The sequence below is a fragment of the Cuculus canorus genome, chromosome 6 (genome assembly GCF_017976375.1).
Source record: "Cuculus canorus isolate bCucCan1 chromosome 6, bCucCan1.pri, whole genome shotgun sequence".
In the NCBI taxonomy this organism is placed as follows: domain Eukaryota; kingdom Metazoa; phylum Chordata; class Aves; order Cuculiformes; family Cuculidae; genus Cuculus; species Cuculus canorus.
In genome coordinates this window covers 3,866,263-3,888,368 of record NC_071406.1, presented here as the reverse complement: position 1 = coordinate 3,888,368, position 22,106 = coordinate 3,866,263, and the positions used below count along the sequence as shown (strand labels likewise).

The following is a 22,106-nucleotide window of genomic DNA, read 5'->3' as shown; positions in this document are numbered from 1 at the left end:
TTATTTGGATTTGGTAAGCAAAGTAACTCATCATGTTGTGGTACATTTTGTTTTGTTAGCTCGACATACCAGTTTCTGCTCCTGCGTACACGCAGACTTAGAAAGCTATGTAAAAATGTTGTGAAAACGAGCTTTCTCATGAGGTCTCCGTTCCTTCCTGCGTTTTCTCATGTTATAAATCCAAGAATAGCCTTTTGTCTTGATATTTTAGTAGTTCTTTTTTTCTGGCACAGAACAAAAGGCTATGACAAATTAAAATTAAAAAAAAAAGAGAGAGAGAAGAGGACTTTGTGTCTTTTAAAAGATTTGGCTTGAGGTTTTGGTTTGAGAAAAGCTTCACACTTTAATATTTTACCCACTCATTCCTACCATGAACTTATTTTGCCTTAGGGTGCTGGCTTGTAGAATTTACTCAGGCATCACTTCTTATCAAAACTTTGACCAACAACTTGATGAGCGCTGTAGTCTCTAAGCACAGATTGTACAGGGAACTTACAGGTTCAGTTAATAAGCAAATTACTGCTAATTAGGCAAAAAGCAGCCAGTAAAGTAGATTTGGCAAGTGAGTTGACGTTAAGTAAAGTAAATGTGATAATTAATAAACTGGAAATTTGGATGGGTCATCAGAATAGAAAATTTGTCCGTTTAGTTCTGCTTGATCAGTAGCTGCTGTCTTTGTGCGTTCGATTGAAGCCGTACCAATTCATTTACCTTTGGCACCAAGTGAAAATGGCACTTATGTGAAAAACACACTGTCCAGGCTAGACAGATGTGCTGGACCATATCTATCCTACCAATGTCAACAGGCACTGCAACAGGTTGCCCGGAGAGTCGTGGCTGCCCCATCCCTGGAGGTGTTCAAGGCCAGATTGGTTGAGGCTTTGAGCAACCTTATCCAGCGGAAGGTGTCCCTGAACATAGCAGGAGGGCTGGAACCGGATGAGCTTTAAAGTCCCTTCCTACCCAAACTATTCTATTATTCTACAGAGGAAGGTCTCTACCAATGTAGGGACCAACTCCTTGGGTGAGCAGACCAGTACTTTAAATAAATTTACCTTAAAACAGCTATATGTTAATTTTCGGTGCTTTCGCTGCTTTTTTTCCCCATCTACCCTGTCAGATATTACTGAAGTTCAGATTTCACAGTTACAGGGTAATTGCATCCTAATCCTAAACAATTTTTCTGTTGTCAATTCCATTACTTTATTTTTTCTTAACTCTCTAACTACGTTTATCAGAAAATAAATGCCTAGAAATTTTCACTTCTGTTCACGTGGGGAGCTTTTCCACTGACCAGACATTAACATAAACTTTCTTATTATAATGTTACAGAAATACTCTTTGAGCGTATTAAGCACATGACGAGCTGAGGTACAGGAAACAGGGATGAAAACCAGTAGCTCTGCTATAAAGACTTCTCTATCATCTGTTGAGTCCATTTTCCTTATTTAAAAAAGACTGAAAAAAAGAACAGTAAAAAAAGATAGAAAATAAGTAGCAGGAAAACATACTGAAATAACACACCCACTAAAATAATGAAGCCATAAACACAAGGAAAATTTGTGTTAAGGCTACAAAAATACTTTACCTCAGTTCCCTTGGGGCTAGTCTTTACAAGACACATGGCCCTTTTCACTTTATGAGAAGAATCCAAGACGCTAAGCTGTATTTCCAAGGCTGGGCAATACTTTAAGAAAATATTATAAGATTGCTATGTCTGGTCTAACCCAGGACCCTGAGTCTATGTTCAAAGAGCTGTAAAAGCAAATATTGGAGCATATAGCTTGACTTGAAGTATATCTGTCATCCAGCTAATGATGCATACATTTGTTGATGCGTTATAGAGCTGATCCCTTAATAAGAGACCATGCCAGAGCAGTCATTTTAAAACTCAAATATTGAATATCTTGACTGTATTTCTGGGTTTTCTTGAGAATGAACAAAACCAAAACTCACAAAAAGTTTATTTATTTAGCCTTTCTTGGTCACTGCTTCGTGCTTTGAAAATACATTACTATACTCTGACTGAGAACTCATCTTTCCCTTTTATCATCTCTTTGCTTCTTTGTTTCCAAGGAACAGGAACAGCCCACCTCTTGCTCCCACACACTGGAGAGGTGATGAAGAAATATCTATAAAATCAACGCTGATTCTGGTTTTATCCACTGAAGCGGTAGGGACACAGTCTTAATGGCTGGACAAAGCTCTTCCTTGATAATATATTCTATTGTCGTCTTCTACGTCTTAGAAGTCCTTTCCAGTGTCAGACAACGTTAGCATTTCCTGTAGCTGAAGTCAACGAGACTTGTCTGAGGAAGTACTGCTGATTATGAACGCCAATTGTATATTTTAATGATTATGGCCATATTTTGACCATAAGTACCCAGACAGAGCTTGAAACTCAGCGCCTTTGATTCTAAATCTTGTGACCAGATTTTTTTACTGACCTGAACACCCAAAATGCCCTCAGTGTGCTGAGCTCTGTGCTGAAAAGGGAAGAGAGGCCTTGGGGAAATCCGGCTTTGAGCCTTTGGCAGCCTCGCAGCAGCTGATGAACAAGCCGCTGATGGTGTTATTCCTCTGCAAACGTTCTGTGTGAGGTGTAGAGATGTTCTGCAGTACAAGAAAGCAGCACACAATTAGTCTTTCAGGATGGCTAAATGGTGACTGTGTACATGAGTTGGTCTAAAGAGAAATTTTGAATGTTTTGAAGTGCCTCTTTCCTCACGTGCCACATTAGACAGGACTGTAGCATTATCTGATAAAACAAATGTCATCATCTCCTTGAACAAAATGCTTCTGTGGCAGACCTTGTGCAAGTATATAATGTTAGATTTGTGCTTAAAACCATGAGGAGGGCGCTGGACACAGCCACGAAGGTGAAACAGTACTGCTTTAGAAGATCTCAGTCTTCCCCTTGATGTGAGAAGAAAGCATGTGTTGTACCAACAGTATCATGGTCCTCTTGGGTCTCCCTCCAGGTTCTTCTTCTCACTGCAAGTGTTCATAGAATCAAAGAGTGTCCTAAGTTGGAAGTGACCCACAAGGATCATCCAGCCCAACTCCTATCACTGCATGGGACAACCCCAAAATTCCCACCATGTGTCTGATGGTGTTGTCCAAATGCTTCTTGAATATTGTCAAGCTTAGTGCCATGACTACTTACCAGGGAAGCCCGTTCCACCACCTTTGTGTGACCTAATGGCAGGAATGAAACTTTTAAACTAATTTTCTCTATGGTAGCGGTTCTTAGGTATTCAGAATTAAAGTAGCTTTGCCTTTTTAATCACCTTCTAATGATAATACAGCTAGGTTGAATGGAAATAATTTTCCTTTCTTATGTTATAATCACATAAGAGAGGAGAAAGGCTTTTAAATTGTCTGTGGACCCTTACATCAGTGAATATGTACTACTATGAAAAAACATTTATAACCTCTTAAATTTACTCTTACTGTATCTGATCTGGTATTTGCTGCCTGTATGCTGGTGTCCATGTGTGTGTTATAGATCTGTGTGCACATTCTGTAAGGAAGGAGGAAGAGGGCTGGCCAAAGAAATCCATCAGAAACAAATACGATGCGATACTGGTCTGCTTCAATTCTTTTCTCAATGTCCAGAGACAATCTCATTTCCATCAGAACCTCTAAGCCTGCAATGTTTTTCCAGAGCTCTGTTCCCACCATTAAAGAAGGGTGGAAGTGCCTAGAAATTCGCCTTGTCAAGGCTAGTTTGGGAAATAGTTTAGAGGAGGTCTTCAGTTTTCTGTAAAGTTTCTTTTTTTTTTTGTTTTTTTTTTTTTGTTTTCCTGGTGGGGTTTTATACTGCTTTTTGTTCGGTCGGGTTTATGTTGCTTTTTGTTTGTTTTGTTTTATTTCCATAGGTTAAGTAAAATGGAAGGAGGTCTGCCTTAGACATAGTCAAGTGCCATTCCCTCACACATAAGGAAGGCCCATTTTCCAGGCAGCAGGTAAGATGATCCATTGATTGACAATGCAGAGGGTTATCCAGTATCATGGGGGTCAAAGGGCTGTGTGTCCAACTTGTAAAGTTTCTAAGTCTGTTCTTTCACACTGGAGGGGAAGAGAAACTGGTGTTTACTGCCCCTTCTACACAGTAGGATTTCTACAAGAGATTTAAATACTGAAACTTCTCTACCCACTCAACAAAGTTCAACACAAATGTTAAATTCTGCCTCAAACACATCTTCTGTGAAAAAAACATAGATCTGTTATAAATGAAAAGCACTTCCCAACATACAAATATTTGCTGCCTTTTCTTTATTGTCATTTAACTCTGATATTTTTATACCTGATATGACCATTGAAACTAATGTGTTAAAAAAAAGAAAACCATATTTTTTTCCAGTTGTTCGATGTGCTGTTCAGTGCTCTGCAGCTTTCTTAAACAAGCATCTGAAGATGATTTAAATTCTTCGTAATTTTCAGTAGGTGCCAGAATTATGTGTCAGTTATCAATATTTGTTTGTTGGTTGTGTGCAAATATCTCATTTCTGGTCATACAAAACCCCTAACACTTTTGTAGGTGACTCACAGATGAAATCTTAGATACTGCTTTAAATGAACAGAAAAAAAAAATAATGTTGAATTATTTATTTTTCCACAAAAATATGAATAAGCACAGAATTTGTTAACTATCTCATGTGTTTTCTTATTCCAAATGTATTGGTAGTCAGTGTGATAGAATTTAAAATAAACTGATTTTGCTGGAATGTTTCCAAATTCTCAATCCTGTGAGTTGTAGAGAATGTGTGAACTGGAATTTGGAGTAAGGATGGCTCAATATATCTCAGGATACACCTTGACAGAGGTATTAATTCATTACAGGTTTAGTGCACATGGAATCTCTGTATTTTTACGACATGTACAGTTGGTTGTAATGCCATATTAGGTATTGTGTATAACATCAAAGAGCTAAGTAAGTATAAAGGTACGCTGTGTTTCTTCAGTTCATGTCAACAAAACCCTTTTCAACCTTGGATACCTCCTGCTTAAAATTTTCAGCTCTTGCTGCATTTTTGTTTGCAGCATTTCTGTCCAAAAATAATATTTATCACAGGAAAATAGAATGACTAGGATTTTTTGTTTGTTTGTTTTTGTATAGCTTTGAATTATTTAACTCTTAAGTGTCCTTGGAAAGTAGACAGAAGTCTACCAAATAAAGATAAGTTCTTGGGGGGTCATCGGTTTGCATTCCACCCTATTCTGAAACTATCGTTAACTTTTTCTTAAATTGGGCTGCTTCTCAAATACACCACGATATTTTTCCCTACTGTGATCATGTCCCACAGCAGGTTTACTGAAGCCTTCAGAGATTATTCCTGTGCCAGGACTGCAGGCTCTGTTGAGCGAGCTGGCAGAGGGTTTTGTGGACAGGCCTGAGCAAGGCAAATGAAAGCCAGGTGTGACACAGAAGCTACGTAGAGGTTCTCACTGTGGGAACCCCAGGCTAATAGATCCTCCTGAGAAGAAGAGCTTGTTCTCCTGACATTAATAGCATCCTGCACAACTTCTAAGGTGTTTGTGGTACAGGTAGCCTGAGCTTCTGCCTCCTTTAGGAAGGTCACCTAAATAAAGGATATCGGATGTGGAAGCTCTGTTGAGCTGAGGTTTGCTGATCAGAGGTGCGCACTTACAAGCAAGGTAGGGACAGGCCTGGATCAGACTGTTGTGCTCTCTCTTCCCTCTGGAGGTGACCCCACAATTCCGTCAACAAAGGAATGATCAGGCTGCCCACCCCAAAAGAAGACAAAGGCAATGATTGTCCAACCTTTATACGTACAGATGAGCAGTTACTTAACATTAGCTGGCGAAACATGTTAGGAACTGGAAGAGATTTTGTTTGACAAAATAGTTTAAAATAGTGGTTGCAATTGAAACCAGCTGCTCCTAGATACTACATTTTGCAGTAATGTAATTATGATAATCGTTACATTTTCTATAGTGCTGCTTCTACCAAGGCAAATGACTTTCATAAATTTATTTTTGTGCAGTGTATCTGAGAAGTGCCCATCTCTGAGGGGGACAGATGCCAATCGTTGCGTAACATAATTCAACATCTTAGGATCTACAATATTCTTGAAGAACAGACAGGACTTCACCTTCTGATGTGTCACTCAAAAGATAGGTTGTATATGACACATAGGTTACTTTATGCCACTATATAATTTGGTGTGCTTATGCAAATATGTGCATGTGGGATCAATGACATATGGTATATTAAGAAAGAATAACACCAGATTTTTTAAAAAAAAAGTGTATTCATCCATTAAATGGTGTAAATTAAAGTAAGCTGTCAAAATGACAGCACAATAATGCCATCTTTGCAATATCACATACTGAAGTATAGTTAAATCATATCACTTTTGTGGAAGAATTACAGATGAGATCCAAGAAAAAATTGCTTTTGAAATGTAGTTCTTTGTTAGTTAAGAATCTTCCTTGCTAGCCAGGATCCCCTACAAACACATAAAGCATGGAGTAACCGTAATAAATCATAATAATTTATATCACAGCTAATTCTGGGGAAGTAGCATCGGGGGTTATACTTCAGATACACTTCATATTACTCAAACTGTAATTATTTTCATTAAAATATAAAATTGCTTACAGCCGATTTACTTGAAACACACAGCACTGCACATTTAACCATGTACACAACAGGGCCACGAGAGTTCAAAAGAAGTAAAGTCAAGTGTTAAATAACAGCACTTGACTCATACTTTTTAATTGCGTATCTTTGTAGACACAATCAGTGTACATTTTATATTCATTTTTAGTGAAACACTGGACTAGCTTTTACAATCATTATCATGTTGATTAAAAGGCAATGTCAAAATAAACAAGAAAATCCTGCTAGCTGCCTGTAAATACGGCCTCTCTAATGGTTTGTGTGTGTCAAGAGGACAAATTTTATTTCAGGAGGAGAAAAGGAAATGCTTCAAGTTTGTGAGAAGGCGAACAGTGTAAGGCTGAAGAGTTTGAATGATTTCAAGTGTAACAATTTATAACAGCACTCTGTCTCTAGTGCCTTTCTCTGACAATCTCAATGAGTTGTACAAACAGTAATTAATTACGGCCTCCAACACCTCTGCGAGGTAAGTACAGGCAGTATGAGGTGGTGTTCATCCATCCATGGAGCAGAGGAGCCCTATAAACACCTGATTGAAGGTTCCTTGGAAGATAGAGGGAATACAGGTCAGCTTCCCTTTTCTATCTTAGTCTTGAACAGGCTGTGATGGTGCAATAGTTATGTTTTGGGTATGATGTATTGCTGGGCATCCGATTTTGCTGTTTATATGATCATTAGGGAGATAGATTTACAGCTCCCTATGAGCATGCTGTGCAGCTGATCTTGGGGGGGTTGTCTATCCTTTTTTTAGTCATTGTTGCTTTAAACAGGTGAATCTAATGTACTTACCAGACCTCAAGTCATTATAATTATCTCTTCTTTTCCATTTTAAACCTTTAGTCCTTCAAACAAAATCACAGGAACTCTGAGTCTCTTTGAATTTTTTGTAGTAGCGGTGACTTGAGACAAATTAGTGTGGTAAGGCAGAACATGAAGCTTCATGGCTATATTGGGAAATATAACCATTGGGAAATATTTCCATGGGAAAGAGGAAAGATGAGGTTTATCAGAATGCATATTGCTCACTTGTTGAAAGCTCTCTTTCCTGAAGCTTCACCAAACTGCTCTAACTTAAATGCTTTCGCAAGTCTCATCAGGATCCAGAGCCTTAAGAGTGATGGAGACTATTTTAGGGGTCTTGATCTAAGCAAAACTGAGACATGTTAAAGACATCTATCTTCATGAAATCTAGAGTCAGATAATGAGTGATAAAATGTATCCTGAAAACTGTTTTCCTGCAGGATCACCCCCATTCACTGGAAAGGGTGGGATTGGCTGCAGGAGTGAAGCAAAGCCAGGGAGATAACAAGGTCCTCACCTGTTTTCTGAAGAAGTCACACGGTTATAGTGCATGATACAGAGATTTCCAGAGAAAGAAAGAAAGAGTGAATTTCCAGTTGTGGAAATAGCCCCTGAAGTCAGTGTGAGCACATAGAACTTGACTCCAGCCCATACTTCCAGTAATTTCAGTAGAAAAGAATTCTAAATATCTCCAGTAGTGCATCTCTTGATGGCAGGTCTTCTCCATTCCCAAAGATACTGTCAAGACCCTGGGAAGTCTTCTGTGGCACAGCTGGACTTTCTGTGTCTATAATAAAATCTCTTTTCAAAAGGGAAGAAGGGTCCAGCCACGTTGGCTGAAAATTCTTCTGTTCAGGGTATTTTTTTTCCAGACTGCTTTTCCAGCAGCTGTTTCCAATGGCAATTCCAGGTGAGTTTTGAGTTCCTTTTGAACCTTCCTAGGTTTTTTGATGCCTTTGGTGTCTTTGCTGTATTGCACTTCAAGTTTGCATAGATACCTCCATCCTTTCCAAGTCAAGCTGGAGTCAGTCCTCAGTGTACTGTAATACCGTAGTCCTTTTTGCCTTATTTCTCCTTAAATGGAGACTTATTGCTATGACTCCAGTAATGAAGGAACGGATTGCCTCGATCTTTGTTGTGTATCTTCACAAACCGGTGAACACTAGCGATGTTGTATTTAGGCATTGAGACGCAGAGATTAGGGCTAAATCTCAGGGCTTAGTTTTCACAATACTAAATTTTTTGACGTCTAACTGATGTCAGGAGACAGAGTTTTTTTCCACAGGTTTCTCATGCCTGTTGTGCAATATTGCAGGGAGAGGAGAATGATATTCAGCAATCCTAGGAAATGAAGAGAAATAAAGGTTCTTATGCAAGAAAGATCATTAAAACTCTCTGGCCTTGTGAACAAAGCATTATTATGGAAGTGAAAAATGTGTGTACAAATCTAGGAGTGAAAGAAGGGATTTGGACTCTGGCATTAAGGTAGGGCTGTTGGCTGCCATCGTTGTTTCCTGACTATGTTATAGTGACCTTGACCTGGAAATGTCTCCTGTGCCATGTCCTAGAAGGGAGAGAACAAAGTGTCGTGCTGGAGGGGCCCGCACCCATCACTGGTGGGTTTGCCCCAATGAAAAACAAGTTTGTGGAGAGTGCAAACATCTCTGCATATAGATAACAATCTGTATTGTTTGGAGAACAAGTCTTACGAGGAGCGGCTGAGAGAGCTGGGGTTGTTTAGCCTGGAGAAGAGGAGGCTGAGGGGAGACCTTATTACTCTCTACAACTCCCTGAAAGGAGGTTGTGGAGAGGAGGGAACTGGGCTCTTCTCCCAAGTGACAGAGGACAGGACAAGGGGGAATGGCCTCAAGCTCTGACAGGGGAGATTCAGGCTGGATATCAGAAAAAAAATTTTTGTGGAGTCATGGGGCACTGGCAGAGGCTGCCCAGGGAGGGGGTCGAGTCACCTTCCCTGGAGGTGTTTAAGGAACAGGTGGGTGAAGTGCTGAGGGACGTGGTTTAGGGAATGTTAGGAATGGTTGGACTCGATGATCCGGTGGGTCCTTTCCAACCTGGTGATTCTATGAAAACTTGCTTAGAGGAACCTGAAAGCCTCAGTGAGGCCTAAATCCAAAATATGACTCTACACTTGTGATATTTGATTTCCCAAGTATAAGGGCTCCTGGCAGAACAAAGCAGACCAGCACCTCCTGCATCACGGACATCCTCTGTGCTGCCTATGCACTTGATTGGCAAGTGGATGCTAAAGAGAAGATGAATTTCCTTCCAATCTTTTTTCCGTTCCTCCTGTTTTTCCTTTGGTTTATACTCCTTATTTTTATGTAGCTAGCAGTAGCCTTGCTAAAGACACTGTAGTCCTCCAGTGTGCACTAGTATATTTAATAAATGAACTTCGGATCCTGTGATGGATTGGCACCATCCCTTTTTAGGTATGAAAGGACATGTTGTCCTGTCACTTACATGTAAACAAACTGTGCATTACTTCATCCCTGCTACCATTTGTTACTTTTAGAACCTGCACAATGAGATACTAAAACAGAAGAAAATAGGTAAAGGAGTGGAAAGCAGTTGAATTATTTGAAATTGTATGAGATACCAGCAATCTCCACAGGAATGTAACTTTTTTAGTTCAAGTTGACATTTAAATTGCATTTTGTGCTGGAAAGAAAAGTCAGTGGGAGAAGAGGAATATCAAATGAAATAGTGGCACATGTGGTGAGTCACATTTGCTATTATTTTGTAAGTATTATAAAAATATATCAGATTTTATTGGAATTGACAGAAAATTATTAAAAATTTGAGATAAAGTTTTCTTTTGATAAACTGTACCTTACAGATGGCACATCACAGAAAATTCTTTTCTTGTTAAGAAATCAAAGCAGTTCAGGGAACACGGCAGCATCAGTATAATAATAGTTGACAGGTACCGTGGCTGTGAACAAACACCCATATCATGGTATCTGAGATACCATATTTTTCCCACTAAAATTAAACCATGAGATATCTTTGACAATGCTGTGTTAATGATATGCTAGCATTTGCTTCAGTTTGGCTTAATACTGCTTTAATTCCCTCACTTACAGGTCTTTTTTGGAGTTCATCAAGGATGTGTGTTTAGAAACTTCTTTCTACACATACTTTCAAATCCACCCCAAGGAGAGCTCCAGTAAGTTCTGAAGGTAAGGTGGATTCTATAGGAGGGACAAGTGAAATGCAGCCCTGTAATAACTCTGCTGTTTGACCCCTGTGTTTGTGGTGACAGCTGTGCTCTTGGTGTTCATTGCACTTATACTCAAATTATGTCCTGTGCTTAATGTGACAATGGCCGGGAAGGCTTACACATTTGTGAAACTAACTGCATTGATTTGGGACAAAAGGATTTTTATGATGATAATTTGCTATTTCACTATGAAACCAAAGCGATAGTAAAATTGACAAACTCCTAACATAAAATACTGGCAAAAAATTGTAGTTATCAGTCTACAGTTACATTCGTCAAACCCCCTTGATTAAATGGCCGTTTGAAATAATAACAGCGACAATATATTACACAACGTATTGCGTTTTTATACACAATAGAGAATTAGACAAAATATCATGTGTCAATGAGTTCCACTTCAAGTAAGGTAATTAATTCTATAATAAATTCGTTTCAGTGGTATCAGACAACTTCAAAACTGATGTGTTGGTTTTTTCCTCATAAAGCTTAAACCATAGAGGTTGTACTTCTGACTCCCAGTTTCCTTACCTCCTTTAAGTGTTTTATTGCGGGGAATGTTTTCCTGGGTTTAATTTGACCCAAAAAGCTTGGAAGAATACAGAAAATGCCTGATTCATTCATTGAAGGGTTCTGCTTCTAGATGCACGCTGACAGGCTGTTGCTGTCAGGCTTTCCAGAGTGTTTAAAGCAATGCTAGGACTGCCATACCTTCCTAAGTAAAGCAATAGTTCAGAAGTTAAAAGGGCTCTTCTACGTCTTTTTCCTCTCTCTCGTCGTGCTGTTACTGGTGCAGAAGCTCCATTCGTTCCGTAAATCAGAGATAATTACATTCTGAAAGTTTTAACGAATCAGTTTATATAGAAATGTTAGTGCTCTGACAGTCGCGAACAGGCTGAAGCACATGTGTAGTGATGAGACCGAAAGCTGTGCTGCATATATATGAGTGCACAAGCAGCATCTAGATTAATTCTTCTTAAACTCCTTAAATTGTAGTTTGCGATGCACGGGAAGCATTGTCATTGCTCTCTACGAGCAAATGTGCGTGGGGAGGGGGGGCGGAATTAGTATAGATAGACATAATCCTAAAAGATATACATCTGCGCTGCTATGCAGCCTTACAGGGTCAGTGAAACCATTCAAAGCACTGGGCTTAAATTCAGCGCATTTGGAAGGCAAAACATCAAAGCTGGAGAGGAAAAGAGAAGTGAGAAACAGTGCAATAGGAAGAAAACAGAAATACTGAATACAACCCAAAGCTTTTCAAGGTTTCTTCCAGTGAGGAGGAGTGTCATGAGAGCACAGGGGAAAAAATAAGCCTGAAGATCCCTATATTTAGTGACGTTAATCACCGCTGTTGTTATCTCCCAATGCTTTCTTTCTCTTTTCTCCTTTCCCAATGCTCCTCCAAGTTTTTACTCATGCTTTTCTGCCACACGGAAGGTCAGGGAGCTCCTGGTGGTGTCAGACCACTGCCTCCCACGGCAGCAGCTTTCTGCACTGGATGGGCCAAATGGCTGAGGCTCCCTCAGGTCTTCCAGCCAGTTTCTCTTGAAACATCATCTTTCAGCCTTTGAAAGAGAAGCAAAATGGATAAAAGAAACCACCAAACACAGAGTAAGTTACCTGGATGGTCCAAATATAGTTGTGGTCTTTACTAGTGATATTTTTTGAGTGAGAATATCACCGTTATTGTGAAAATGGTACTAGAGAATTTTCTCTCTAATTTAGCAAATATAAATCGGGCATTAGTGATCAAGTGGGAAGAAGGTGCCAGATCCAAAGTACATTCAAAGCAGTGAGATTCCTTCCCCTGACTTAAGTGAATTTTGGATGAAACATTTGGAAGTACAGGCTGAAATGCAACACAATGTAGAGGAGAAATGTCAAGTTTGATTGCTGCTGGAAACATAAGAAAGCAGTGCTGCTGATCCAGAGGCCAAGGCAGAAGCTAAGAAGATTAGCACGGCGATGACAAGCTACTCTGGCTTGGGAGCCCATCTGAGGTTTCTCCTCATGCTGCTCCCCAGATCTCAATCTCCTGCATTATGTTGCTTCTACAGAAGCAGCATATTTGTAAAAGAAAAACGCCGTGGCGGGGGGGTTGGAATTGGATGATCTTTAAGGTCCCCTCCAACTCTAACCATTCTGTGATTCTATGATTATTGTCATCTTCTGCAGCTAATAGAAAGGAAGTGAAATTGAAAAAATTAGGAGGGGGAACAATAAACAGCAACCCAAACGACTCTTCTAACAGATGTCCAGTGTGTCCATGCTCCAGAGCAGGGCCAGTGTAGATGAGAGATGGACCAAATACTGAAAGGTTTGCTAACGCCCAGACAAAAATGGATAAGGATCTGACTCGCCACTTCCTCTGTTTTTTGAAAGACCTAAGCTATATGACTGGGGCTTTGCAAATCTAATTCAGCCCCTTCTTCCCACCCGTGTGTTGGCTTCTCCACACAATCCGAAGCGAGCTGTTCTCATGACTCACAGGAACGGTTGACCACCATTCTCAACTGTGTTCTTTCTTACACATTTGGTACAAAGAAAAAAAAAATAGATCCATATTCCAGTTTTATGAAGACACAAGCACATACACAGCAATGCTTGATCTGAAGCCAGCTAATGGAGAGGATATGTTGAAACCACCAGGCATATTGTTATGAGGAGAACAATAGATATTGGCAACATTGTTTGATCCATGTGCCAAGGGTAAAATTAAAGCCGTATGTTCACCCCATCAGACACAGATTGTGGATGGATGTTTACGTAAACAAAGGGTCTGTTAAACAGTGTTATCATTTTCTTCCCTCGGCTCTCAAACTTCTAGGCCAGGTACACCAATAAACTGTTTTCTAGAAGAGCCAAGAAAAACCATATCAACGGCAATAGTTACTTGAGACCTTGGTTGATTACCATGTGGATATATAACAACGTCTTTTCTTCCCTTAACCTCTTAGAATAGCAGCAATCAGAGCCAACTCCTTTATTCTTGCAGGGAATAAGTCCTCTATAAAGTGCCTACAGCTTTTTCAAGAGTGCCTGGGGACCGAATAAGAAATAAGCTATAGAAAGTTTTTCTGTTTTCTACCTGTGTTACCCAACATCCCTACCTCTTCACTGCTGTTTGTGGCATTGTTAAAGCAATTGGTAGAAAATGAATCTGGAAAACTTCCCAGAGTGTACAGCTGCCCTTTTAACTTACACCTCACCGAGCCACCCTAAGTCAAGTAACCGACATGTGGTGTGCTTTCCTCTGGGAGCTGCAGAAGCACAAATACAGCTGTGCATATCTGGCACGCTGGGTTTTTGATTTCAGATTTACTTGCTGGCCAGATAGCAGCCAGGTTTCAGGAAGGAATCGCCCATTGCTGTCTTAATGAAAAAGAATAACAGAGAAAAAATTAAATTCATTCAATATTTTATCATATTTGCCTTCATGCCATTATCCAGACCTTCCAAAAGGAATATGTTACAAGCTGCTTGTGCATTACTGAGCTGTGTACACAAAGGCCTTTTTGGAGGTTCACAGCTATTGCTGGACTTTCTGGAATTTTATAAGAATTGCCAGTAGTTCTTGGCGCACTGGAAAACTTTCACTGTTTTGGTTTGACTGATAGGTGGTTTATCTATAGAATTACCAAAATAGCTCAGTTTAAGGAGGGAGGAAAGCTGATGTATTTGCTTTTTTCTGTCTTTCAGGTTTTGTTTAAGAGTGGCTGCTATATATCAATAATATGCAGGTGTGGCTGTGCTGGTTCAGAACATCAGGCTGGGATTATATACATCTCTAGCTTCATCAATGCAAAAAATTCCGTGTTGAAATAAGGCAGAATTAGATACTTATGAATTATTATATCTTCAGTTTCTTTCTGAAAAATACCAACGTCAAAGGGACTTTATAAAAAAAAACTTGTAGCAACACATTTTCTCTCTTTCTCAGGAATACTAGCTGAAGCTCTGCTTTAGAAGTGCATACAGCAATTTTCAGAGTTATCTGTTGCTCATTGACACTGATGTTTTTGGAAGAAATTACTTGCAAGGGAGTCCATTAGGTCTTATGTGTTCCACCAATAAGAGCAGTTTGAACACAGGCAGTCGCAGGTACTGAAAAGATATATGATCTTTGTTTTACTCTGGGAGTTTGCAGGAGGACTGATCTCTAAACTGGTCTAATTCAGTTCTTCTCAATCACTTGCAGAGATGAGAAAGTTGTTGGAGAGATACCACTGGAGGCTCTGGGATTTTCTTCTGAAGTCATTCTGAATTAGCTGCTAATGGGGAGCTTTCTTTGATAGCTCTTTTATAATTAAATGCAGCTGGATGGAAATCAACCACAAAGGGAACTCAAGTTTGTTTATCATTACTTCTGACTTTGTTAGCAGATGTTTTCTGAGTACTATGGTAGCTTGTTTAATTTGTCTCCGTGTAATGTGAAGCAGGTAAACTTTGATTAATAAACTGACAAGTACATTCCTTAATTTATTTTAGAAGTTTCCATCTATGTCTGTTATAGCACATATGCCAAATCCCAAAAGAAAGAAAATAACTGTTTGTGTTTGATTTTTACTGTTATTTTTAAGTTTAAAGCCAGATGAAAACGTGCTGTTTGGTAACGTAGCCTTCACCTTGTAATGGGCACGACCACTTGCAAACCTTTGCCATGTGTGAAAACTGCACACGTTGCATTCCCACCAGGATATTCTGTTTTAATTTATGAACAAGCAGACACCTTAGTTTACAGGTTATTTGTTTTTTATATTAATTACTTTGGAAATAACCTTTCTTTTTGGGCTTAGTGTATGCTCAGCCTCACCAACTGTGGTCGATGACTGTATGTCCAAATAATGAATATGTAAATGGGATGAAATTTTATATTTGATATCACCAGTAAGCAATTATCTTAGAATAATGTATAAACATGCAAAAGCAAATGATTGAACTTGAATGCTTAGATACCCCTTTTCCTGAGCGGGATATCTACATCTACATGTGAAAAGCCAGGCCACAGCCTTTATGTGGTGCAGATTGAGTATCCAGTGCCTTAGCTGAACTATCTGAAAATCCTGTAGTGTTCCAAACAACTTTTTAAATTAAATAGATGGTCCACTTCCTGCTAAGTGTTTCAGATTAACAACTTTAGGATCGTTACTAAAATTGCATAGGAAATACATGTGCAGCAGTTGGTTTCCATACATAAGATGAAGAGCTTCTTTCTTATCTTCCTTCCCGTGTTGCGTGTTTTCCTTCCTCCTCTCTCTCACTTATTTATCTGCTTCTAATCTGTGAGAAAATTATTTCTGCCTCTGTCTAGTCTGATCTGCTATATTGCAGAGCTGACCTTACCTTGATTTGTAGCATTTATTCACTGCTGTTTTTTTATCTGCAGTGTTGGACATGTGCTGCACATCATGGTGTAAAGTGTGGAGCATGAAGCGTTCATAGCTGTCCCATCATTAAGCGAAGCCTGTCCTTCTTGCCCTGCCTGTGTCAAGGCCACCTCCTTGGGCTCTGCACACCCGATGGCACCACTCATTGCCTACTGGATTTGTGGGAATGAAGGGTTTAGAAACATACGAGTGAGGAAAAAAAAAAGACTCCAGCACTGGCTTCATGGGTACAAAGATGCCAGAGTGTCAAGCAGAGCTGGGACCAGCTTGTCTTCAGGTGAGATAAAATTGATTTATCTCAACCTGACAGTTTGTACTCTCATCCCTGCTGGATATTTCTAGTCTTCAGAGGAAAAGAGCAACTTTTTGGGGTATTTGGTATCCCTCTCATTGTTGACACCTGAACTACAGGTTCACAGTTCCATGTATTTGTCATAAACAGCCCCTTTGTTATTCCTTGTTTGTGTAGCTTATGACGTTGTTTCATAATAATTACTTGGTATATTTTTTTAATGCACTTAATAAGTCAGAAATAGAATTGACAATGAGTCTTGAACTTTTCACAACTGAAAATCCTTGTTACCTCAACTGTTAACAAGAATACGTTTTCTTATGAGGTTATTTTGCTTCTGAAGATTATCAAGAGTGCAGGCCTGCAGCAGATTGATAAAAGGGAGAACCTTTTTGAAAGCAAAATCAAGTCTAATTCAGTGGACCTTGTCCTCGTTGGTAGCTGTTTGGTGCAGTCAGCTGTGAACCAGCACTAACACTGTACCTCTTGCCAGTAGTGAGTGCCCGAAAGTCAGCAACTAATTGCTGTGTGACTCCAGTTTCAATGACTTGGATACCTGAAACCCTGGCCCTGGGAGGTGAGGGAAACCTGACCGCCCGGACTTTGGCACATGCTGCTGCCTTCCTGCAGTAATGGGATCTGTGGGGCTGAGCGAATGTTTTAACTACAGGGAGGCGTAAGATAAGCTGGAAGACGATGTGTGGTAAAAAGAAAAATGTTCCTGAGTCATTCTTTTTCAGAGAAGAACAAGGCACAAGATAGTAAATACTAGATTTTTTTATTCTGCCTTTAAATTTCCGCGACGTGGTAGCATCGTGAGCTCTCTTTCTAAAACTCAGAGTTAAGGGATTATCAGAACCATAAGGTTTTCTGTATATTCATGATACAAGAGGTAGATTAAAAAAGGATATACTATTTGATCAGCAGCTTCCTGCATATGGAAATCCTAGGTCACCTTGCTGTTCCTTGATGTCTAAAGCCTGTTATTAGGTTTCTGAGAGAAAAGTGTGTGTTTTATTATGGTTTTAAGGACAAAGACTATGGAACTGAGCAGGGCTGTGATATGCCAAGAAGTCAAGCATTGAGCCCAAGCAGGTCACCAGGGAGGTTCACCACCAAATAGTCAGGTGGTGTCTGCCGAGATGGTTTTGTTCGCAACGTTTTCACACATATTTATTCAATAAGGCTTTTGTTTTACTGAAACTGAGAAACACTATACGGCATTATCCTGATTTTGAAGCGACACTGCCAAGGGGACTTCAGTAAAGGATTTGAAGGCAATTGAATTTGAAAAGTAAAGCTTTGCGATTGCTTAGTTATTTTTGAAGCAATGCTTACATTTAAGATTTATGTGCAAAAACAGACTATATCAATAGTGGTGAAGTGGTTTCAGGCCAAGCCTTTTTCAAAAAAACTTATGAACAGAAGGTCATTTCTGAGTTCTTTCTTCTCTTGCAAAGAAACAAATGCAAATCCCACCTCGCTGTATTTGTATAATATATAACACATTATTATGCTGCTGCATTTAGTAAGTGCTTGTACTTCCACAAAAATATCTAGAGCTTTATTCTTGATTGTAGTGCTCTGCCAACTGCGAGTAAAAGCAATTGTTATCCTCAGAGTTTCAGTGACCTATTAGGAAGATATAAATTGTGACAAGATTTTTTTTTTTCTCTCTGTAAACTTCTGAAGCCTCATCTTACAGTCTCTAAATCCCATCTTAAAAATACATAATACAGAGATTTTGTTGAATCCTCTGATGGTTCTACAATATTGAATCATCTTTATATAATTATGTTGGTGAATATAAAGTATCATTGTTTTCAGTATCTTTCATGAAAGCTGTTTTGACCTTCAGATTAAAGGATCCATATGGATTTCTAAATGAAAAAGTTGAAGCTCCTGTTCCAAACTAGAGCTCCAGTTCGGTAGGCAGACATCAGATGTGCTTCCACTTGAAAAAAATGCAATTGTGCCAGTGTATATCCCATCTGAATTTTTCTCCTGGGTAAACTCTTATAAATGAGTACATCATGCATAATGAGGATTGGAGATTAGCTGCTTCCAGTGAATTCCTTTTTAAAGTGTGAGAAAGACGCATAGCAGCAAGAAGGAGAAATCCATTGGTATTTGAGCTCTGTAGGATGAAGAGGTTTGCTGCTGGGGGAAGATCAAGAGGAGGCAGTAGGAATATTTTGGGCACTTCTGAAGGAGAGATGGAGACCATCTGGTAGAGAAGATGCTTAAAGGAAGAATGCCAGGACAGAGATAAAAGTAAAGGGAAAGGAAATAGTGACTGAGTAACATCAAAGAGTGAGGCTGACTATAGAGCAGAAATGAAGAAGTAGCAGTGACCCAACATAGGCAAATCATAATACAAATGGTGGCACTGTGCAATGGATCCATATGACTCTGTGAAGGCTCAGGGGAAAAGCTCAGTGTTTTAGTTTCAGGAAAGTCTCCAGGAAAGTGGTGTTGACATATTTGGAAGGCTTATAATTTAAAACTGATGCAGTAAGCAGGGTTCCTGCTGTTTCAGAAATACTGTCCTGGAGTCTAATCCAGATACTGTCACTATAGCAGAATTTAAAATGGAGAGACGCCAAGAAGAATGTTTCTTCCCTCATCAGCATCGGCATCTTTTCCTTTGAATGATTTTAAGGGTATTAGAAGTTTCCGTTGAATTGCCTCCTAAGACTCGTGTCCTGAAGCAATGGTTGGTGTGTGGTCCTTCTGTGTGTCGAGCTGGAGCTGGTCTCATGTGAAAAGAGGAGATGCTGGGTTTGCTTTGCTTCTGCTGAAGGAGAATAGCTGTTGGCCAGCCCCCTTCTCTTACCAAAGCCTGGAAAACGTTTCTGTCACTGGAAATCCACTGAGAGTGAAACTATGGCAACCCTCATGGTTTCTGTGGATAAAGCAACAGGGGATAAAAAAAAAGTCTGATAATCCTTTATGCCATGGTTCTCCTTAGCATTGCTTCCCACCAGCCCTAAAGGCAGAGGACTGGGGCAGGTGATAAGCCTAATTCTAAAGACTGACTCTTCTCCTGTCTCTCCCCACCTTCCTTCTTCCCATCTGTCTTTAGAAGGAGACTTTCTGCATCCTAAAGGAACTGTACTTTTGAGGGTAAATGTCTTTGTGGATTCAAGATCAAGGCCTGAAATAATCTCTTGGATTTTTTTTTTCCTTTTCCTTCTTTGGCGAAACAGGTGTGTTGCTTTTTACTGAAGTCAGTCCAAGGAGAGAACAAGAAGAAAGTACTTCCAGAGGGTGATTAATCCCATCTTAAACAAGTGTGTAAGACAGGTAGGATAAATCTCCCTATGAAAATGCCAATCTGTCACCACTATCTATAGAAGGAGCCTTCACGAGTAGCTTAGAGTAGGTGTTTGACTTTTACACAGTTAAATTTAGATGAGATGATTGCCACTTTTTAAGTCAGTCAAAGTGTTTGTTTATCAATGATTAACCATAATAGATTGAAAAGTTGTGAGAGATAACAAAAGTAAAAGTATAATGCCAGTGATAGAGATATCACGTAATAAGAAATAGCAGTAACGACAATTGCAGATGGTTAACATTTACATTCCCCATTGTTTTTATTTTACTGTTAAATCTTCCCAGATTTTAGATCTCGTTTGATCTGAAGAAGGAAAAATTTGCCTCCACTTTGGTGTAAGCAAAAACTGCTGAAATATTTGTAGGATAAAGAAGTGATTTGTCCTGGAAATGTCAATTCTTATATGTAGGGTCATTAATCCATAAAATGAATTTGCAAACATTTGTAAGCTTCCTTTAGTGTTGTTGGTGTTTTACTTGCCTTGTTTCTGACTGTTCTCTAAATGAAGATTGCACTCAGAAGATCCTGCAAGACATGCTCTCTAGCAGTTTGTAGAACCTGTTTCCGCGTGCACCTTGACCCAATGTACACAGTGAGTTACACTGAAACAAACACATTTGCCATTTAAGAGAATTAATCATATATCAGGCCGTTACCCAAGAGTTTCATTGTGTACGATGCTTTCACCAGTCATGACCACATTGCAAAAGTAAATAGATAAAATGGATAAAAGTAAATGGATAAAATCACTTTTCCTGTACAAAATTCTTGACTGTAGCCTAGTTTGCAGCATAGATAAATCTTGCAGAAAAACAGTAGATGCTCAGAAGTTTCAGAACATTGTGACACTAAGAATTTTAAACAAAGTTGGAGAAAGCATATGGTAAATATGGACAGGAAATCCTGCAGTAGTTTTGACTTTACACAAGAAAAAAATTAGTTGCTTAGGTTCATAAATCTGTTGGATGCAGTATTCAAATAGATATTTTCATGATCTTAGCTTTCCTCTTTCTTTACAACATTGCCTTCGAGTACAGATGGGCCCATACCAAAAATTTGGGATCCAGATTTGGATTTGGACCTGGCATTCAGCAGAGCATAGGCAGATTTAAACCAAGCATCTGAGGTCAGACTCTGGTGGAATTAACAGCCTACTGCTAAGATGTGGATTGAGTCGACTTCCCCATATCTCAAATCATAGGTGTGCAAAATATACGGATTTTGTTTGACCTCACCTGTAACTTTGAGTTATTTATATTTTAAAGTGAAAGACTTCTAATGAAGTAGGAGACTGTGATTATTGTTGTACATGATGGAAGATATTTTGTACCGGGATCCAATGTACTAACTGATGCTGGAGACTGCAACGAGGGACACTGCCTAAAATCTTTTCTAATCTAAATAATTGTCCAAAGTCAATACGAGTACCTATGACAAAGTACTCAGATCCCTGGTTTACAATCCACTACTTTTACAATTATAGGGTTATCCAAGTCTAATACTTGACCTGATCCTAGAATAGGATATTATATATCAGTAAAACAGTATATAGGTGCAGGAAAAGTCTTGCACTGCAAATGCTCCAAGTTCTTCTTTAGGCTGTGAATCGCTCATATTTCAGAGATTAATGGCTTCTAATCCGTCTTTAAATGTTCCATGTGGATAGTGAAGGCGTAACTATCAAAACATTGTAAAATCATAATGTCTGTGTAGCTATAAATTACTGTTTTCAAATTGAGCTGGAGGTCTCCAACTTATTCCTAGGTGCAAAATCTTAGATAACATCTTAGATATCTTAGATAACATAAAACTGCTTAGAGAACATAAAACTGCTTAAAAATGCCTAGAAGCATTCCTGGCTTTTGCCCGATGGAAGACCGTTGTGGGTCTGCCCACTGACTCCATAGTACTGTCTATACTGGTGTCATTGAAACTAGTCCTAAACAGTATAGATTTAAAGGATGGAAAGTGTGTCATATCAGAGATCAATGGAAAGAATTTGCACGTTTTTGTGTATTTATCTTATTTGTCTGTCTTATTTTTCATTTGTCGAATTCTGAACTACTGTGAATGAGACAGACATTGACAGCGAGTTCAACTGATGATAAAGTATTGACACGACAGTTTAAGAAAGAAAATATTGGCTTAGAGTATTTTCTTAGATCAAATATATATCAGGCATTTCAGGAAATTTCATGATTCTATGATTTCTGAAAGCAGGTAAAATAGAACTTTCAAATCACTGTAATTTCAGTTGACCACAAATGCAATCTCTACTTTTAAGGAAGAAAAAAATGTGTGATTTAAGAGATCATTAGGACAGTCTTTTGAGGGGCACAGAAAAAACCTTTGCAGATGTTATTGGCTCTTTGGGGTTATTCTAAAATAAAAAT

At 39.1% G+C, this 22,106-nt stretch overlaps 1 long non-coding RNA gene across 2 annotated transcripts; it reads left to right on the top strand.

The window, feature by feature from the left end:
* Positions 1-9,663: 9,663 nt before the first annotated feature.
* Positions 9,664-19,682, top strand: LOC128852514 (uncharacterized). Of its 2 annotated transcripts, XR_008450390.1 has the most exons (4): positions 9,664-10,186; positions 10,555-10,650; positions 16,081-16,358; positions 19,583-19,682. It is a non-coding gene; the product is annotated as an uncharacterized LOC128852514 (long non-coding RNA). The 2 variants fall into 2 exon arrangements; XR_008450389.1 differs by having other exon boundaries at positions 9,664-10,650.
* The last annotated feature ends 2,424 nt before the right edge of the window (positions 19,683-22,106 follow it).